We start from the raw sequence: 21833 nt of genomic DNA, 5'->3' as shown, positions 1-21833 counted from the left end.
CCTATCATTGTATAGCTTTGTTCTATAGGATTCTGGTTAGTCCAGGCCCATCTAGTTCTCATCGTCTTTTCTGATTTGAGCCCCTATCAGCAGAGTGCATTTCTGGTCTCACTTACTATTCTGAAGAGGAAAAGAGACCAGTAAGAGTCACATAGGAGAAAACTTGTATGCACCTTGTTGCTCTCACCAAAGGCTGCGTGATTCACTCTCTTTTGTTTTCTTAGGGTCTCTCTGAGCCTGGGGGTGGAGGGGTGTGGGTTGGGGGTTGATGAGAGGTAAGAAGAGTGCGTAACAAAGTGTACTAAAAAGGTTTCTTTTTCATCTACTCAGGATTCTAAGTTGGACATGAGAGGAAGGTAGAATTACATTTCCTGGAACAGTGTATGTTGACCATCTCTCTCATTTTCATCAGGGAACCACTAGTGGTACTAACTCAACAACACATACAAACAAAGTCAGGAAGTATCGGTGTCACAGTTTCTCTATTATAGTCACTCACCTTTTAGTCACTCTGAAATTCTGTATCACAAAAAGAGGGCACCCTCAGAACTGTCACTTTTTAAATTCTGGGCATAAAACTCTTCAGATGACATAGCAGCGTTCCTTTTTTTCCTAATGAGGCTGACAGCCACTAGAGGCCCTCTAAGTCCAGAACTCAACAATGGAAGTGGAATGCTAAACAGCTCTCAGCAGCATCGTCAGCTCAGAGGTAACTGTGGGGGTGATTAATCATTGTGAAAGTACATATCTGCCAGTCATGTTCACAACTGGCATATTAAACACTGGCAATTGGTTATATAGCTTATGTAGCTTTCTTTTCTGAAGAGGACTATCTAAAACCAACAATCATTTCTGGGTTCATTAGTTCGCTTTTTATTCCTTTCCAGAAAATTTTATCTTAATATTCTTCTGCTTCAAAACAAACTCTCAGTGCTTCCTATCTCTTGCGAGGGAGTTCACAAACTGGCAAAGATGATTCTACTTTCTCAGGGCTGATAATACTCATTGTTATTAAGCAGAGGGTCTGTGGAAGATGTTTCCTTCAATCCCATGAATAGTAATACAGAGTATCTGATTCACCACATCAGATGGGCGAATGAGGTTGAGAGACCTGGGTTATACCTCTGGAGTCTATCTTGCTAGTATCTGGGTACCCAGAGGTCTAGTTGTTGGATAGTCCAGGACAGAACTTAATGGTCTGTCTTGTTCTCTACACAGGCTCCAATAACAGAAAGAGACAATCTTGTATATGCTTGATCCTTCCAAAGTCGGGAGCCAAACAACATGTTGAACATACCAAAGCTGGCACAACTGGACCAGAGGAATATCTTTAACCCAAACCTTGTAGGCCAGGACTACAGAAGGCTAAAGTCCTCCCTGCTATTTGCTTTCATGACTCTCCATTACCCATTTAGATACGTCCAGTCTCCTTTATCATCTTATTCAAGTTTCCCCCTTGTTTTCTCCCCAGTCAAAACTTTTCTAGTATATTTTCCACTTCTTTTCATGATCTTTTTATCCACAAGCTCATCTTTGTTGATGGCTCATCTGCTTGAAATTCTGTAACAGGTTTCTGGAACAAGTACTCAAGTCAGTTACAGGAAATTCAAAATTCAGTGTTAAACAAGTCCTATGAGTGTCTCTCAGAGTAGGGGTGGGCCCGAGCCAAAAGGGGAATTTCAGGTCTTTGGGAGTGATTCCACTCTTAACATACTCCCCTAGTGAGGCTCTAAAACTCCAAGAACATGTCAAATTCATTTGTCTTCTAGGGACTTGGGCAAACATATTTAGTTAAGGTTATTTGTCCTTTGAAAGATAGCCTGGAATTTCAATGAGACTGGAAACATTTCCCCTTGTGTTCTTACGGTGGAACTGAGGAGTATGGCATGCAAATTTTAATTTTAAGAAACTCCATTATTAGAAGACATACAGATGGCCAATAAGCACATGAAAACATCACTAATCATCAGGGAAATGCAAATCAAAACTACTCTTAGATACTATCTTATACCCATTACAATGGCTATAATCACCAAGACAAAAACCAACAAATGTTGAAGAGGTTGTGGAGAAAAGGGAACCTTCATCCACTGCTGGTGAGAATGCAAACTGGTGTAGCCACTGTGGAAAACAGTAAGGAGATTTCCCAAAAAATTAAAAATAGAACTACCATATGACCCAGCTATCTCACTACTGGGTATTTGCCCAAAGAATTGGAAATCAACAATTCAAAGAGACTTATGCACCCCTATGTTCACTGCAGCATTATTCACAATAGCCAAGATGTGGAAGCAACCCAAGTGCTCATCGTTGGATGATTGGATAAAGAAGATGTGGTATATATGCATACAATGGAATGCCACTCAGCCAAAAAAAAAAAAAATTGTCCCATTCACAACCACGTGGATGAACGTTGAGGGCATCATGGTAAGCGAAAGAAACCAGACAAAGACAAACACCATGTGATTTCACTTATATGTGCAATATAAACAAACTTACAGGCAAAGAGAGTAAATTAGTGATCACTGGGGGAAGAGAGGTAGAGGTTGGGCACAAGGGGTGTAGGGGCATACTCATATGGTGTATGACAAACAATAATGTACAACTGAAATCTCACTATGTTATAAGCTATTATGACCATAATAAAAAAATTAATGAGAAAAAAAAGAAACTCCATTATTAGCAGTGTATTTTAACTTCCCTAAAATGGCATATGCTTGTAAGTATCTCAAGAAAGGAGAACATGGGAGACAACTGCTCCTTTACTATTAATTAGAGTTATTGGTTCTGTGATTCAACAGATTGTTCATGTTGTGTTTCCAATTGGCCCACTGTCCAAGTCACTTGAAAGAATAATCTGTTCAGAGCTCTTCAAGAGGAGAGGGTTTTAGATTTTTTGATCGTTTTAGTCTGGTTCATAACAAAATATCAAAATATCAAGATTCTGATCTTAACCAAGTGATGATTTTACTTCATCTTAGGGAAAGAATTTGGAAGTACCTGGTTCCATTTCTTTTCTTAGACCTTCCACTTGGATATGATGCTTTCTAAATTCAAAGAAAAGCAGTTTTTTTCAGGATTTTTGACATTGATTTCTATAGAATTGACCGAGTCATTTTGACTTCCCAAATCTTAAGGAAAAAAAGTCTTGCACATTAACTTTGATAAACTGCTCCCTGTAGTTGATTTCTTGTACCTTGATACAGTGGACCACTGACTGCTTTTTGAGAATATTTATTTATTTTTTTGGTGAGGAAGATTGGCCATGAGTTAACATCTGTGAGAAGCTTCCTCTATTTTGTATGTGGGACACCACCACAGCATGGCTGGATGAGCAGTATAGGTCTTTGCCCTGGATCCAAACCTGCGAACCTCTGGCTGCCGAAGTGGAGTGTGGGAATTTAACCACTATACCACCAGGCCAGCCTGAAAAATCTTTCCTTTTATTACAGAAGTCAGGGACTCAAATGAGCTACTCTCCATCACATTCAGACATGTGCTCTTAACAGGCCACAGTGATTTGTATTGTCACAACCCTTGCTCCTGCACTTCGAAGGGTAGCAGAATATGCTACCCCTAAATATGCCTCTTTAGCATAGGATTATTTTGAGAAGTTGCACACACAGCAGAAGCTCTGAAAATGGAGTAGAGATTACCCTTTTGTAAGGGACATCTGTGTTTTTAATGGAAACTTACTTTAGAAAGGGGGCTTGTGCCAGGAAGAGAGCTATTACTAAAGATAAATTTTTCACCTGAGAGATTTATCTGCATGGCAGAAAAACCTTTGTTTATCAAACATTTCTCCCTCTCTCTTTCCTGTGAATTGTCCCCATCTCCCATCCCCAACACGTTTCTTTTGTTTTTACCTGAAGATGGTATTTAAGGTGGTGGCTCGGCCCGTTTCAGGGCATTATTCATTTTTCTGGGTATCTCTCATGTATACATGAGGTACACTTGTTAATAAATTTCTGTTTGTTTTTCTCTTGGTAATCTGCCCTTTTTTTATGGTGGGTCTCCGCCAAGAACTCAGAAGGGTAGAGGGAGACTTCTTTCCCCCCTCTACAAAATTTAATGCCCAATGAAAAGAACCCGAGGACAAAATTTATAATGATTTACACTGGCTGCTGCTTTTGGGACGCTGTAGATGCTGTTGCTGGGAAACTAAGGGGAAGGGAACTCAAGATAACCACAGCTGTTACTTGTACGGATTTAACATATGTGGAGGGATGACTTGTTTCAAGGGTTTGGTTTTCTTTAGCTTGATTTAATTTAGTTGATTGTAAGACAAGGTATCTGCATACTTGTTTTTAATAATCGTAGCAACATTTAGTGATATTTTAGGTGATTATTTATATTTGGCGCTGGTAATATGAGAAATTATTTACAGATCTATCCTTGGGAAAAGCACATGTGCACACACACACACACACACGCAAACACACACAAACACACACAGAGTATGAGATCTAAAATGTTTAGAATTTGCCAGAAAGAAGGCCTATAACTCAGTCAAATGTGAGCTTCAAACGTTGTCTACCAAGCGTGAAAAGACCTCGTTACCAAATCTGGGATGCACTTTTAAATCAAAAGAAGCCCTGAGGTAGACAAACAACTTTCATAAAAATTGTGCTTTTGCCTACGCAAGTGATTGCTCTAATTCACTACTTTAATCTTGATAATTCAAATGTTTTATTGCTTAGTGAGAGTCACCGTGAATTTATCAGGTGATTAGCTGAAGATCACAGATGTCATAGACTAACTTACATTTAAGGATAAGCTGCATTGTTTCAAAAGCTTTCCACCTGCCCCATACATGTACCTTTTCTCCAACCCCTTAAGTAGGACACACTCAACACCTAGATTAAAATCACCTGGAAATTGTATGCTTAAAAATGCATAAAATAGTAATTTTGTGCTACATATATTTTAGCATAATAATAAGTAAGTCTTTTTTAAATCACCCAGAAAGCATTAAAGCAAACAAATAAAAGACAAACACCCAGCCCCACCCCCAGATGTTGGGGTTTAATTACTTCTGCATGCAAGGCATAGGCATTTATTAAACACTCTACAGATGAATCTGATTTGCCTCCAGGGTTACTAACCTAGATGATTTCTTTCTCTGCCAGCCCTTTTCCTGGCAGGTTATCTTGCACACTGATATCATATCAATACCCCAAACACTCTTTTATCCATCACTCCCATGTTCCAGTTCCTCACTTGCTCTCCATTACTAGGCCATTTTCCTTCCCTTCCACAGAGTAAGAATGTTAAAAATCAGCTGTCTTTACTTCGCCATTGTCCTATAACAGTTCTGCTGTAAGGGGTTGGGCGGTGGGGGGGGGTGCAGTGGGGCGAGTGCACACACCTGTGAAACATGCATAATAGAGTGGGGGAAATATCACTTAAAGTTATAACAATCTTCTAAGATTAGACAGTTGTTATTTAAATAGCAACAATCCTTTACTCAAAACTTTTAAAATGAGCAGTGAGGGAGAACTTGCTCAATAAAATATTAAAAAGCACTATAAAGTTACAAAAACTAAAATATCATGAAAGTGGCATTGGAATATAGAGAGATAAAAGAATGGAGAAAAAGGGCAATAAACGGACACACACATATGTAAATATATATATATATTATTTAGTGGATGATAAAGATGGTATAAAATCATGAAGCCATTAAAATAATAAATAATGTACATTAAATAAAATAATATAGAAATGTATTTATTCACATAGAAAAAGTATGAGGCTATTTTACATAGATAAGATAGATTAGCAATTCTAAAAAATTGAGGAAAACCCAATAAAAAAGAAGTTATCTCAGAGGCTGGACCCATGGCCTAGTGTTTAAGTTTGACACACTCTGCTTCGGCAGCCCAGGTTGAGTTCCCAGGCATGGACCTACACCACTCATCAGTGGCCATGCTGTGATGGTGACCCACATAGACAACAGAGAAAGATTGGCACAGATGTTAGCTCAGGGTGAATTTTCCTCAGCAAAAAAATAAAATAAAATAAAAAAAGTTATATCCAGGTGGTGGTCCTTTAGATAATTTTTATTTTCTCCTTTTGTTTATCTGAATTTTAAAAATCTAAGTTATACTCATGTAACTTGTATAAAACTGCTTTATCATTTAAAAAAGGCTAAAACTGAAAAGGCTTTCTTTTTATATCAGAAGCTTATAACTCAGTGATAATTTATTCTGATACCATTTTATAATACTGCAGGGTTTGCAGGAGCTTAGACTGCTTATAAAAATAGGAACCCAAGAAATAGAGAGCCGCATCCTGAAAAAAAACAGGTACCCAAAATCTCAGTGGAAGAGTGGAAGTTTGTGTAAATGAAGTAGATACTAGGTTTATAGAATAATAAGAACAAAAGAATTATCTTCCAGCAGAGTGGATACAGTAGGCAAAAGTTACAAAACTTTCATTGAGGCACAGGCACTACAAGCTGGGTCGAAGAACTTATTTTATTAATGTTTTGGGTTCAAAGTGGTCAGAATAAAAGGAAAATAAAATTATTTTTCATCTGTAGATCTCTCTTTGCTCTTTTCCAGGGACAGCCCAGGAAAGACTGAAAATGTGCACAGAATAATGTTGAGGGTGGTGGCAAGGCATCCACAGGAGTGACATGGCCTGAGAGCCATACAAGGATTGAGGAAGCAATATTGTCCAGCAGGCCTGTGCTTCTATTGCTAAGGGAACTGTGTAAATCAGATAAATGCCAAACTCATAATTCACCCAGACACAGCTTTTACACCAGCTAGGTCAATCCAGTTATCTCAGAGCAGGGACAATGGGAAGAGTGCATGAGGACATATTAGGCAGTTTTCCACTGGCAAAAGGGAGGGAAAGAAATGCAGAAACTCCACACCACCACTTGTAGAGTGACCTCATAACTTACAGGTGGACAGAGCTTCTAGTTCCCATCCTCAGCCTAAACCCACCTTCCCAAGGCTATGGGTCCACTCTCCTCCTGGAGAGTAAATTTTCCTTAAGTTTTGTACATACCACACCTTTATTCAAAATAAAGACCCTTCTGTGTGTCAAAATGGCTCCAAATAATAGCAGCAAACACTCACTAGGAGTTTACAATAGGCCAGGCACCTTCTATACCACTTATAACTATTAACTTATTTAATGCCCACAGCCTAATGCAGTCAGTACTGTTATCATCTCCATTTCACATACAAGGAAACACAGGCACAGAGAGTTTAGGCAACTTGATCAAGATCATGCAGCCAGTAGGCAGCAGAGGTGGGATACAAAAAAATCTTTCTGTTTTAACGACCACACGGTGTGTTGAGAGAAAAAAATGGCTTAGTATAAGCTTGTTGCTACTCACGGCCTCCAACCACAAAAACAGGATGAAATAAGTGTCCTCAACTCTGACCAAAGAGAACAGTACTTCATTTCCTTGGGGGTGGAACTAGAGATGAGCAGAAAGAGAAAGCAAGAAAGGATTGAGGAGGAATGAAGAGAGAGAAATCTTGAGTAACTAAAAGCAGGGCAACAATGGATAAACAAACTGACTCATCCATACTGTGGAATACTACTCAGCAATAAAAACGAACAATTGACTAACACTGACATACAGCAACATGGCTGAACCTCAAGTGCATTATGCCAGGGATAGAACCAGACACCAAAGACTCCGGAGTCCTTCCAACTTATATGACATTCTGGAAAAGGCAATATCTTACGGATGGAAAACAGATCACACTGGTTGCCAAGACTGGAGGTGAGGGAGGGTTGACTCTAAAAGCACATAAGGGACTTTTTTGGATAGTGAACCACTGCATGCGTTTGTCAGAACTCTCAGAAATGTACACTAAAAAGGGTAAATTGTACTGTATCTAAGTTAGGCTTTAATTTAAAAAAATATATAGGATCTACAACACCCAGAACGACTTAAACATATATCTTAAAAAAAAATCCTAGTAGGTTAATTTTGTTCTTTCCGACAGATCTGCCCTGAGCGGAGACTGTGCACATCCAGTGTGGTCAGACCAAGAGGATACAAATAACAAATAACAGCACATGGTCCTGATCTCAGGAAGCTCAAAGCCTGATACTTTTAACAATGTGAAGTGATTCTCTCTGAAGAAATCTGAGGGACCCTGAACAGCACAAAGCATGTAATTCTTTTCTTTTCAAATGTACCAACCCCTCCCCCCAGACTATAGTAAGTATGAAATATAAATAATATGATAGCACCAATGCACACAGTGCAAAATGGAATACTTGAGATGTACCTCACAGGTGTCCTTACTGAATAAAATAGTTCACACATCCATTCACTTCACAAACATTTATTGGGTGCCTGCCCTATGCTAGGTGCTGAGGTGTGGTGGTTAGTTTTATTTGTCACCTTGGCTAGATCATAGTCCCCAGTTGTTCAGTCAAACACTAATCTAGGTGCTGCTGTGAAGGTATTTTGTAGATGTGATTAAAGTCCATAATCAGTTGACTTTAAGTAAGGGAGATTATCCTAGATAATCTGGGTGAGGTGGGTCTGATTCAATCAGTTGAAAGGTCCTAAGAGCAGAGCTGAGCCTTCCCTTAAGAAAAACATCTGCCTGTGGACAACAGCTCTGCTCATGTCTAAGAGTTCCAGCCTGCCCTTCCTCATGGCCAGCCCTACAGATTTCAGACTTGTCTAGCCAGTCCCCACAATCACAATAGGCCAATTTCTTGCAGAAAATCTCTTGATATATATCTCCTACTGGTTCTGTGATTCTGGTAATCCTGATACACGAGGAGAAAGGGGTATAAAAGATAGGCACAGTCCTGGTCCTTACCAATTGTATGGTTCAGCGGAAATGACATGAGAGAAATCTGGTGATTACAATGTAATTTTATGGTGATAGAAGTACAGGGAATATAGGGGAATACCTAGCCTAGACTTCAGAGTGGGAAGGGTAAAGAAAGTTTCCTAGAGGTTGGAAAGTTTAATTTGAGGGTTAAAAAATTAATTATGAATTAAGAAAGTAGTGTGTGTGTGTGCGTGTTTTGCAGGAAGGATGATGACAAAGTGTTCCGAGCAGAAGCCCCAGCCTGTGCTAAAGTCTAGAGGCAAGAAGGAGCATGGCGCAATTGAAGAGATTCAGTAAGGCTGGTGTATTGTATGAAGGTGAGAGAGAAAGGCTATTGGAACAAGCAGAAACTAGATCATGAAGGCCTTGTGAGTCATGTTTATTTGCTGGGCATGGGGAAGCATTAGAGAGTTTTAAGCACAGGGAACTCTTGATCAGTTTTGGATTTGGGGAAGGTCATTCAGGACACAAGATGGGCAGTGGATTGGGAGAAAATGGAGGTTGAGGACTAGAAGCAACAATTCAAGTGACTGAGGATGGTGACCTAGTCTGTGTGGAAGCAGTGGAAACAGAGAGAAGGATTTAATTGGAAAGATATTTAGATAGCAGAAAGGACAATACTTGGTGATTGATTGGATTTGAGAAATGATGGGGATTGAAAGCCAATGTCAAGCCAAGATTTCTGACCTGAGCAAAGAGGTGGATAGTGGAAGCATTCACAAAGGTGGGGATCACAGAAGAAGAAGCAAGTATGGAGCAGAGAAAGACTCTTCTGGGCCTGCCATGTTTGAGGTTCTCATGGACATACAGGTGGAGCTATCCAGGAGGCAGTTGGCTATACCAGTCGAACGGGCAGGAGAAGATTTGGGTTCAAAATATGGATCTATGAGGTATCATTAGATTGATGGAAATTGAAGCTGTGGGTATAGAAGAGATTGCCTAGAAAGAGAGTAGAAAGCGGACAGCAGAGAGACCAGGATATAACTCAGAGCAACCCTAACACAGTCAATGGGAGAACAGAAGGAGAGCCTTCAAAATGGCAGACACTAGTTCTTAAACCAAGTTAAAATCATGACTTTAGATGACAATGTTCCGCAGGATCATTTTTTTCTCCGCAATTTATGTTTGGATGTAAAAACTAGTTGGGATCCAAAGACATCAAAAAGTTTTCCAGTTATAGATGAGCTTCCTTTCTGTACTAATGTGGTCTGGCTAGCATGTGCTTTATAGACTGAAAAGCATTTTCACATGCATACGTCCTTTCACTTAATCCTGAAAAAGAGTCCTATGAGGTAGCTATTAACATTACTCCTACTTTGCAAACAAGGACACTGAGACTCGGTTCAATAAATTGTCCAAGCTCACTCAGCTCCAGCCCCCGACCACCAATCCTGTCCGCACAGCTCTTTACAGTGAACATAGCATTCAATAACAGCCCTGGGGCTGTGGCTAACCCTATATTGCAGACAGGAAAATAGAGGCCCACAGAAACCAAGAGGCTAATCAACGTTTCTTACTCTGAAAATGGAGTAGCTGAACCTGGATTCAGATCTTTTGATGATGTGGAATCAGCTTTCAATACCTGCTGACTGTTAGTAAACAGCTACTTGGTAATTCTTTAGGTTCGTGACTTCGAGGATGTTTTTGTTTCTTTATATCAGTTTGTGTGAGTATGAAATCGGGCCTCTGACTATCCACAATAAACATGATTTTTCTAGGAACTCGGTATCTTTTCTCCAGAGAGTAGCTAGCCCTTTATGAAAACAAAGTAATAAATAAATGCAAACCTTAGTGATTTCTGCTTTAGTTTCAGATTCTCCTGGTGCCATGAAGTAAAATTAAAATACGAGGATATTATTTTGTAACCTTTAAGTTTCTACAAATACTGAATTTTGTCACCAAGATTGTCACCATCAGTTATATGGGAATTAATGAGAAACAACAGTATAATTCAGTGGTTAATTCAATAGTACTGAAAGACCCTTAAATTTCTTCTACATAAACTTATGGATCATTATAGGAAGAATCCATCTATAAATATTTCCTTAGCCTACCCTCAACCACAGAAGCACATAACATAATTAAGAATAGCTTATCCTCCACCTAAATGTTGTCTTGGAGTTGATGATCTAATCAACACTGAAGTGATTTGTAAATGACAGCCACTGTCATGATGGGAGGGGTGGTATTCTTCTTCTTATATTGTGTATGATAGCAGTCAGAGTTCTATTTCAGTTGGGCAGGCCTATCTTGCCACAAGGCAAATCATCTTGCCTAAAAAATCCTTCATGAGAAATACATTTTTTCATTCAGATAAATTTACACATTCCGGAAGAATTCTAGCATCAGTGAAAAAATATGCAGATTCAAGATCGGCTATGGAAGGCTATGTTACTAGGGAAAGAGCCTCAGAATATTGGTGATGCTCATGGTTACGTGGGCGACTCTTTTTTATGGTAGCATCTATTTCTGCAAGGTTCTAACTGCTCGGTTCCCATAGCAACTCAAGTGCTGGAGTGATGACCCAGAGAATGACCTTGTGTTTCTTGGGATGGCTATTAGGCCCAGCATCAATCGTTGCTTCTTTTGCTAGACTGGCTTCCAGTCTAGGGTCTTCCATTTGCTTGACATGTGCTCTAGGCAATTCACTTTACTTTTGGTTTATTTCCTCCTCTATAAAGTGGGAATCATAATAATAATGCTTTTATAACAGTTGCTATAAAGTTATAAGGACTTACTACATTATGTCTTTACCTTTTCTTCAAAAGTTTTATGATACCACACTTTTCACTTCGAAAGGACTTGAATAAACGTTACAGAATTATAAAAGGGAAAGTATCTTATTTGGACATAAACATAATGTAAAAAAGGAATATATGTGCTCTGTGTTTAATAGTCTGAACCTAAAGAACCTTAGAAAATATTAACTTCTTAAATAAATAAATATATATTTTCCTCCTTTAAAATTCACATCCCACATTATGTTTCTATTATCATTATCCTTTTTACTGATAATTTTAACTCAAAATTTATGCTGTGGAAGTTAGGATAAAGATTCTTGGACAGGAAAACTCCACAAGATTTGATTTCTGAATATGCACCTAATAAAGACAATTGTCAACTTGTGTACTACTTTGGGAGTAATTTTTTTAAAAATTAAGGAACTCAAATTCTGTAGTTACAAAACCAAATACCAAAGCCACCTCTTTGATGTTACAAGAAATTACCCAAGAACTTCGACAACTATGCTGCAGACCATTTCTCATCGTGGAAGGGTGGGGCTACTTAGTCAGTCAAGTGAAGGACTGTGGCGTGGTGGATAAGCATTTAGCTCTAGAGTCATACTGCCCGAATTGAAACCCTTAGAGTTTTGCTTACAAAATGCAAGCTTCTTAAACTTCCCATGCCTCAACTGATTTTTTTCATCTATAAACAAAGATCATCATAATATCTACCGTGTGGGTTTTATGTGGGGAGAAAAGGATAAAACAGCACATACAAAAAGCTTACTAAACTCTCCTGAAAGGCTGGCCATCAAATGCTCTAGTAGACTTCTTCCTTAAAAGAATGAGTGAGGATGGCCTTTGTCTGATTTGTGCCTGTGAACCATAAGAAGGAGGCAACAAATAGCCTGATAATCTGAGCTGCAACCATTCACAAGCATATAAAACAAAACTGAGAGGAGGCAAAATTTTGTGTTGTGTTTTTGTATCCCTGCTGTTCCGGAAAATCACTGGAGCTGCGTGAGTTGAGCTTATAATCACTTCATGGATTCCAAGCTAATGACAGAGCTGAGCAGCTGCCACTCTCCTGGCTGTGCGTGTTAGATTGGAGAGTACTTCCAACATTATAGATTCTATCCATCTCATTTCCTGAATAAGAAAATCAATTCCTCAAAATCTTCTCTAATTTTTATCTTTGTTCTACCAGTCACCAACCCCTTTTCCTAAAGGGAGAACAAGGAACCCAAACAAGTTTTCTGATAAAACAAAGAAACCAGTAATGAAATAATGGGGTGAATTGAACCAAAATTCAGTTCACTTGGGTTCAATCCAAATAGTGCTGAACTGCTTGGGTATGAATGCTATGTTCCAACCCAGTATCGCCTCAAAGGGTTGAAAGTAATTCTCCCTCAAGTAGCTTCTCAGAGTCAAGAACAACAAACCAACAACCACAAAAACACTTGCTAGGAATCCATCTCTAATGAAACATCTGAAGGGAAAACTCCCTACATGAAAGTTCTGACAGCCAGTTATGTCACAAGGCCTAACAGGTGACTTTGAGAGAACCATTTATTGTGATATGCTAAAAGCAACACAAAATTGACAGAGCCTAAGAATTCTCAGTCTCGACTGGCTCCTCTTCACAGGGTGAGTGCTTTTCTACTAAGACACGATGTTCCATTAGTCAGGGGATGAAAAAGCAAGTTCAGAAATTATATTCTGCAGCACTAACATAACCTTAGCTAGGGTTTAGAGGCACAGCCCAGTGCATAGAGGACTCTTATTATTATTTGTTTTACATTTCCCAGTAGGGTAGAACCAACTCACCCCAGTTTACCTGAGACTTTTGAGGATTTAGCGCTGAAAATCCCAAATACCAAGAAGCCCCCAGGTCTGGGCAAACTGAGAAGGTTGGTCACTCTACATCCCAAATCGAATTAGTCCTACTCCTAGCAACGTCTACAATGTAATTTTCAGGGTTTCAAAAACGCTGTTCACCAAAAAACGCATCTTCTTCAGCTCAAGATACAGTATTTGAGAAAAGATAAGCAGAATCATCTTCGTAAAATAGCTTAAAATCCTCCCTGTGGCTTATCAGTAACACACAGTCATTCATACATCATGTGACAACAGGGAGACAACCCCAGACCTCCTGTCACTTACTGTGGGGAGAGAAGCCATAATACAAGCTACCTTGATATACTCAGTAAGTGCTGTGATGACAGAAGCTGTGAGCACTATGCGAACCCAGGGAGGAATATACCTGGGACCTGGAAGGGTCAGGAAAAACTTTCTAGAGGGAGTGATAGCTAAGCTGAGACCTTAAACAAATAAATTCTGAGTTTAGTGAGTTTAGTGCTAGACGTCACTAACCAAAACCTTATACTAAGAAGGGAGACCAGACAGGCAGGTTTTCCTGATGATCATGCAACCTGAAACAGCAGACAGTGTTGGGGAAGTGAGGTGCTCCAGAGTGGGAGGAGAAGGAATGCGGGAGAGAGAGATCCATGGAGGCACCAGAAGGGGCACAGTGGGTTCCTCCAGAACAAACGTCTCCCTTTTATCATGTTTGCCTTGATTTCCTGTAGGCGAAACCTAGTTCCCTGAACCGTTTCCCCGCCCAAGCCTAAAGTACCCAAATGTCTTTCCCATTTGTGTGCATTAAACCCTGTTCATCTTTCAAAATTCCTCTGAACATCTCCATTTTCAAAGCTTCTTTGGTCTTTGTGATCCTCCCTGATCTTCATTCTCTCAAGCCTCCTAACTCTTTACTATGTGTGCCACATATTTATGAGTGTCATTATACTGGATTCTCAGCACTTTGTATCTTTTCATTATTCATTAATTCATCAAAACTGGTTGAGCACCTACTGTGAGCTGGGTGCTCTTCCGAGTACTGATTAAAAAGTAGTGAACGAGTCAGACAGGACCCCTGGTCTCTGGGAGCATACAGCGCTTTTTCTTTTTTTAAACAAGATTACAAGCACTGAAAGATACAGACCATGTCGTATAGTCAGTTGCATCCTCTAGAGTGTCGGAAACAACTGTGGTGCATATTAGGCAATTCATAAATGTTTCTTGACTTGAATAATTATAACACTCGGTAGTGGAATTAGGAAACAATAATCATAGCAGGTGAAAGAAAGATGGTACACAAATGGGACTCAAGGGTCCAGTTGAAATGTGATGATGCATGTAGCCATCTCTTGCTGTGTAGTCCTGGGGATATTAAGAATGCGAAAGTTAAATGAGGGAAATGGAGTTGGAATTTTGGAAAATACTCCTTATGATGAAAATATAAATTTTTTTCTCTCTACCAAACTCAATAGAGTAGCTAGCACATAAAATGCAAAAAGATCTAGAAAGATCTGAGTTCAAATTCTGTTTTGCCTCTGTGATCTACAAAGTTACTATTTTCTTTGATTCTCAATTTGCTTATCTTTAAAATGGGAGAATGTGCTGATAACTCCTATGTGCCCTCCTTCTCCACCCTACTCCACTCTTCTGCACCCTGCTCTGTGTCTTAGGAGGCTGAGCACATGGACTGCATCAACAGGGTCCATGGCTCTGGGTTCTGATTGGGTTCAGCCAACAGGGAGCCAGCAGGTGCCAGAGTCTGGGAGTGTTGGTTATTTCCTTCCACTACAGGCTCCATCTTCTACAGGAAATTTCTCCTGATTCTAGTAAATGCTCTCTTCCTGAGCCTTGGCCATTTGGCCATAACTTCTCAGTGGTTCCCTGTTGCTTCTAGTCCCAGAGTACTCTACTCTCCCTTGTTGATTTCCACTAACACTGCCCATGGCCCTGTAAATAGCCCCTTTATTAAATTTTCTACAAATTACACAGTTTGATTGTGTCATCTTTTCCTGTCAATACAGACAACAGTCATATTTGCCTCTTGCTAATGTTAACCTCGATTAAAACTGTGTGAAATGTTCAGCAGAGTCCTAGGATACGGTTAATCTTAGACAAATACGCTGTCTCAGCCTTCTTCTCCTTCCTATAGAACACTGTGACCTTCTTAAAGACAGTACGAATCTTTGCCAGGATGGACTCTGTGTTTAATGTGATTTTTTTAAAAGTTTAATAAGTTTCTCCTTGAAGAGATTTTCGGTACTATAAAGGAAAACTATTGTTTACATCAGGGTCATTAGCAAATAATATCAAGAAAATGCATCTTTCAAAAAGTCATGGCAGTATAAAAAAAAGTGTTCTTCAACTATAATTGTTTCAAGCAGAGTAAAATGTGTGCTTTATAATGATATAATACTCCTTTCGGGAGCACATACATGCTCACTCACACTGTAAAAGAACTAAAGAATCAGAGAGGAAAATAAAAAAGATCTATTTAATGTAGACTACACCTTTGTGTTGAAGATGTTATTGAAAGTTTGTTTTGAAGATGATTGATAATATTTCTAGTTCAAGCTTCCTATAAATTTCACAGGAGGGAAAGTAATTGAGAATTAAATGTGACAGAAAAGCTATTGAGAAATGACTGAGTCCCCTTTTTTCCATAGGGTGATCGTGGAAGAATGAAAGGTGTTCTTTCCTTGTAGTAGATGTGACCAGGCCTGTGAGTTCTTCTATCCAGGAATTCTTTCCTTCCTTACCTGCTGGGGGTGGTTGACAGCCAGAAGAAGAAGTAATCAGCTGTCATGGGTGCACTGGAAGGAATTTCCTGAACACATTTTTGTTATTAAATGCTGAGGTCCATGTAAATAATTAAACTGGGTTTCTCAAAGGGAAAACCAATCAGCAGAAGTACTGTGATGGAGGGTTGAAGAGGGGCCCTATGAGGTTGACAGATCCCCTGAAGCCAGGAAGGTGGTGGGGGTTCTGGTGCCAAGAACAGCAGAGGCAGGGGCTCACTGGAACACAGAGCCTTCAAAGTGGTAGAGCCTTGAGGCAATACTGGCCTGTGTGCAGTCCGTTGTAACAGTGGTCACATTCTCCACACCTTCCTGGATCTAAGAGTCATTTTGAAATGTCACTTTGCAGTTCCTCTCATCAAGTAGTTTATTTCTCCACCTTTTCAATCTGAGCTGCATTGTGACTTCTTCTGGCCAATATAATGTAGCAGAAGGGATGCCATACCAATTCTGAATCTAGGTCTCAAGAAGCCTTGTGTGTTTCTACTCTTTCTCTTAGACCCTGAAAAGCTGCCGTGCATACAGATTTGAGATAGCATACTAGAGGATAAGAGATACATGGTCTGGTCCCTCTCCCATCCTCCATCTAATAGCCAAACAACCCTGAGAAGCAATGCTGCTTTGCTGACTTGTAGCTGACCACAGAGGGATGTGTGAACCCAACTGAGATGGAAAGAACTGTTCAACAAAGCTTGGTGCCAATTGTTAACCCATAAAATCATGAACTAAAAATGATTGCTGTTTGAATTACTAAGTTTTGAGTCTGCTTTTGATGAATAAATGAAAAGCAATAACATATATTGGAGTATATGAGGAAGCTTTCTGGCTTAAAACTAATTCAGCCTGACTTTGTTTTTCCAGAAAGGTCTGATGTAGCTTGTTGAGCATGCATTGTACATCTGGTTTAAACATTTACTATGTCTGAAAGCCAAGAATGATGTTCTTAAAGATAGGGATGTTGCCTCTCCCATATCAGCATTTCTTCAAGGATAAGCATTTCTTCCCAGAAACTAAGGATTAATTTCTGACCTGTAATGCTCATCTACTGACCGCTGATCTGTTGTGCGAGCAAGCATCTTGTGACTGTAGTAAAAGAGATACTCCTGTCATATGCAACGCATGTTCTTTGTTCCAAAAACACTCTGTACACTCCGCTTCTTCAGAGCGCTTCCTTCCATGGAAATTTCGTTCCCAAGCTATAGTTCTCAAAGCTGGCTGATATAATAAACTCACTCCAATTTTAATTTGTAGGTTGACTATAGATTAGTTGCGTCAACCTTTTTGATACAGCAAAACTAACTGACACATTATGCACTGCAACCTTGGGATTTTGATCAGGATCTCTGTGGCTTATCTTGGCATAGAGAGAATGGTGTTACCTGCCTGAAAATAGGCCATGTTGACCTGAAAAAGAGCAGCATCAGTGACCTCCAAAGATGTCCAGCATCTACCATTTTACTGTCCTGCCTATGCTCCAGGGTTCTTGTGCAATCCAAGGAGGAAGAAAGGAGAAGCCCTCACCCCCGTTCCCATCAAATCACTTGATAACTGAACTTTATAACCATCTTAATGCATGGAGACTTGGGTCAAATTTCATTTTAATTAGAATAATAACAAAACTTTAGTTCTGTAGCTTAATTATTATGTCACATTTTAAAAGTAATAAAATGTAAAATATTTTACAAGCCCTTACTTGAAGGAGAAAGTATCACACTTCAACTCTCCTTAAATCTTATACCATGTTTCTCAACCAGCATAGGAGAGATAACAATCAGATCTCATCTTTCTGGAGGAGATTTTTAACTTCTGATTTAATGTGTAGTAATTTCATGATTTTTGAGCAACATTTTGGTCAAGTTATGAGACAGCAAATAAGTGTTCAAGTTCAAAGTAGTGATTGTTGAAATGTTGTGTATTTACAAAAAACTCTAGTCTTGATATCATGAAAATTGCATATTAGTCTTGTCTCTGTTATTAATTGGTGTGATGTTAGATGAGTCATTATCCGTCTTTAAGCCTTGATTTCTTTGTCTGCAAACTCAGAAAAAAAGAACTAAATAATCTCTAAGTTCCTTTGAAGGTCTCTTAGTCTGTGTCTCTCATTCTACATTTGCAATTGGATGACCTGCTTACCCAGAGGCATAATTTACTTCTCCATAGAATATCCTTGAACTGATTACTCTCTTCTATAAATTTTAAAAGTAGTTACTAATGATGAGAGTGAGTGGGCAGCTAATCAGGCACTGCTTTGTGTTATCTCTGCCACTGATGTCTTATCTATTTCCTGTTTATATACCTGGTCTCCTAAACTAGTTTGGAGCCCCCTTGAGGATGAGGATGGTGTCTTATTCTATTTTGACTCTCCATCCTAAATTATAATATGTAAACCTAAAAATAACTCAGTGAAAATTATTGATACACATAAAATGTGATTGTATTGATAAATTCTTGGGGCCAGCTGGTGGCACAGTGGTTAAGTGCTCATGTTCTGATTGAGGGCCGGGTTTTCCGGTTTGGATCCTGGGGGCAGACATGGCACTGCTTGGAAAGCCATGCTGTGGTAGGCGTCCCACATATCAAGTACAGGAAGATGGGCACGGTTGTTAGCTCAGGGCCAGTCTTCCTCAGCAAAAAGAGGAGGATTGGCAGCAGTTAACTCAAGGCTAATCTTCCTAAAAAATAAATGAATAAATAAATTGTAACTCTCAGGATAGTCTTTTGTTCTAATATTTGTCAGAGCCCTTCAAAAGCATAGGATCACCTGTGGTGCTGCAGGCAGGTCATTTCACTTTTTGGGGATCTAATTTTTTATCCAGAAAATGGGAGGATTGAGCTAGATTATCTGTAAGATCCCTTCTTCATGTATTAGTCTGTCATTTTTTAAATGCTACGGGAGTTCAACACATAGATGTTTGTCACGAACCTCCTTCTGCTCCTTAGCTGGACTTGGCTCTGAGATATAAGCTTAGCTCAGAGCTGGGCCCCTAGCCACTGAAGGCATGCAGGCTGACTGTCACAGGTACCCTGGCTGGGTGCCAACACTATGCTCTTCCGCCTCACCCCTCAACCTCTCACCTCCATCCCCCAAATACACACATTCACTCCACACTTTTGCAGGTCTAAGAAGGTGCTGAGGGCCACTCTCTGTTCTCAGAGTCAGCACAGTAGATTGACTCTCTTTTGACAGGTCAAAAGCATAGAGGTAAGAAACTTAATATCTAAACTCCACACAATTAAATCACATCTTAATTATAAAATTGCTTTCAAAAGTTGTAATAGCTTTACAAGAGTAATGATATTTTTTTTCCTTTTCCTCCCAAAGCCCCCCTGGTACATAGTTGTGTATGTTTAGTTGTGGGTCCTTCTAGTTGTGGCATGATTTTTTAAAAAATATAGTGATATCTATCTCTTTGGAAGTACGTATACCACGGCTTAACAAAGATGTAGGTCACATAACATTTACCCCAGGATACCAATCTGAATCCTGTGGGTGAATAGGCACTTTGTACGAAATGTGGGGATTATTCTTTAGTACTCCTCTGTTTTTCTCATAATTTGCATAATTATAATCTGTTATTCTAAAACTGTCTTCTCTGAACTGGAAATATATACATTTCATGAAAAAAATCTGAATTTGATACAAAACTCCTTAATAATATTTCTAGTGCATAAAATGAATTAGAATTTTCTGAAAATATTGACAGTTTCCAAATTAAAAAGTGCTGTACGAATAGATGTAAGTAACCAGTAGTACCACGAGAGGACCATATGTAGCAGCCTTCTTCCCAAGCAAGGCCAACAGGGACAACAACAGCAAAGTTCAGTGAAACTTCTTTGTGAGACATTATAAAGCATACTGTTTTTAAGCAACATTACTTTTTATGAGAAAAACTATGGGCAGGAGTCCAGACTTTGGAATCAGATAACCCAGAGTTTTAAATCCTGGTCCAACATCTTACTAGCTAGGTGTCTGTAAGCAAAATACTTAACCTCTCTACATATAAATTTTCTTCTTTGTAAAATAAGGTTAATAATACTACCTTGCAATATTATTGAGGATTAGATGTAATAATATAGACGAAGTCCTTACCACTGAGTAGGTGTTGAAGAAAGGGTGGCTATCATTAATAATATGATATTTATGTTACAGAAAGAAAGCATAATTTTCTTTTCATTCATTTGGAGGGCAATTTATTAATTTTTTTTACAAAGCATCTTATTTATGTTGATTATGTATGAGGTTGGAAACATCATGAGCAGGAATGAGTTAAAATGATTTCTCCTTTTAATTAAAAAGAAATCAATAACATCATGGGAATGTTTAATTTCTTCCAAAGAGAACACTAGACAATCAATAGCATTTCTTGATATGGATGCTGCACAAAACCAGTCCTAACACAGTGAGCCAGACAAAGGTAACAGGGCTCAGGCCAGAAACCTCCTGGTTGACTGGAAATAGACCTAGAAACAACTATGATTAGACACCCGGCCACATCCTTGCACTGTGGATTTGAGTAAAGTTTGCATGAGGGAGTAAGTGAACCCCCAGAAGTATCCTCATCTCTTCTACCAAGTCTCAGTCATTTTATGTTTCAGTGTAATTCCTAACAGAGAGATGGTAACAGTGGTGGAAACAAAATGTCGATTGCTATTTTTTATTGAACCAACATCATCATTACTAATTAACACTTAATTAACTATTCTTGTTCTTGGCTCTCTTTTAGCCAAATAAATTATCCCCATTTGACTCTACTTGCTAGAATTTTACTGTTTAATAGAGCTGACACAGACACGGATTGATAACAACAAACTGAATAATAGATAAACTAGATAAATACAATAAACTAGGTACATACAAACAACAAAGTGAATACTAGTAAATATTAAATAAACACAGGGTAGCAAAAAGCCTATCGATAATGATTAGTGATGTGAGACAATGGAAAGAAAGTTGAATTCAAAGAGAAAAATTTACGAGTTCTCATCCCAGCTATCCCTCTAGTGCTCTGTGTGACCCAGCATAAATCACCTTCTCTGGGCCTCAGGACCTTTGAGCCTACTCTACATTCTAATATGGGGAAATGCTCATGTTACATAGTCCATGACATTCACCGGGGGCTCCTCTGCCTTCTATTAACTATATTCCTCCTTTTAAAATCATTTTAGTATCAATTCCTAACCCCAGATTCATGTGTAAGTGGAGAACGCTTCCCTCTTTCTCTGTTTCCTCAATAAGAGCCAGAATATCCTGTTTTTGGCAACACTTTGATTTTAAGGCTTTGATTGCTGTTAAATTACCCTGGGAATGGGTAAATTTTTAAATAATGAGACACTGCCATTTCAGCAAAATTGTAAAGGGGAAAAAGCAGCAAGCTTTATCTTATAGCTCCCCTGATGCCCTGTGGTCGAGACTATCAAGCTGTCTCCCCTACCTGTTCATCTCTTCTTGTGTAACAGAATTCCCAGTTTTCAGTTGGGCACATGTTCACCCAGAATAGGGACTACATTTCCCAGCCTCCCTTGAAGCAAAGTATAATCACAAGATTAAGTTCTAGGCGCTGTAATATAGGAGCACTGGTGCACTTAAAGGGATGAGAAAAATGCCCTTCTTCATCCTTTCTTTCTTCTTGCCA

Source organism: Equus caballus, chromosome 21 (genome assembly GCF_041296265.1).
Source record: "Equus caballus isolate H_3958 breed thoroughbred chromosome 21, TB-T2T, whole genome shotgun sequence".
NCBI classification, from domain to species: domain Eukaryota; kingdom Metazoa; phylum Chordata; class Mammalia; order Perissodactyla; family Equidae; genus Equus; species Equus caballus.
The sequence above is the reverse complement of the archived record's forward strand: the minus strand, read 5'-3'. Positions refer to the sequence as shown.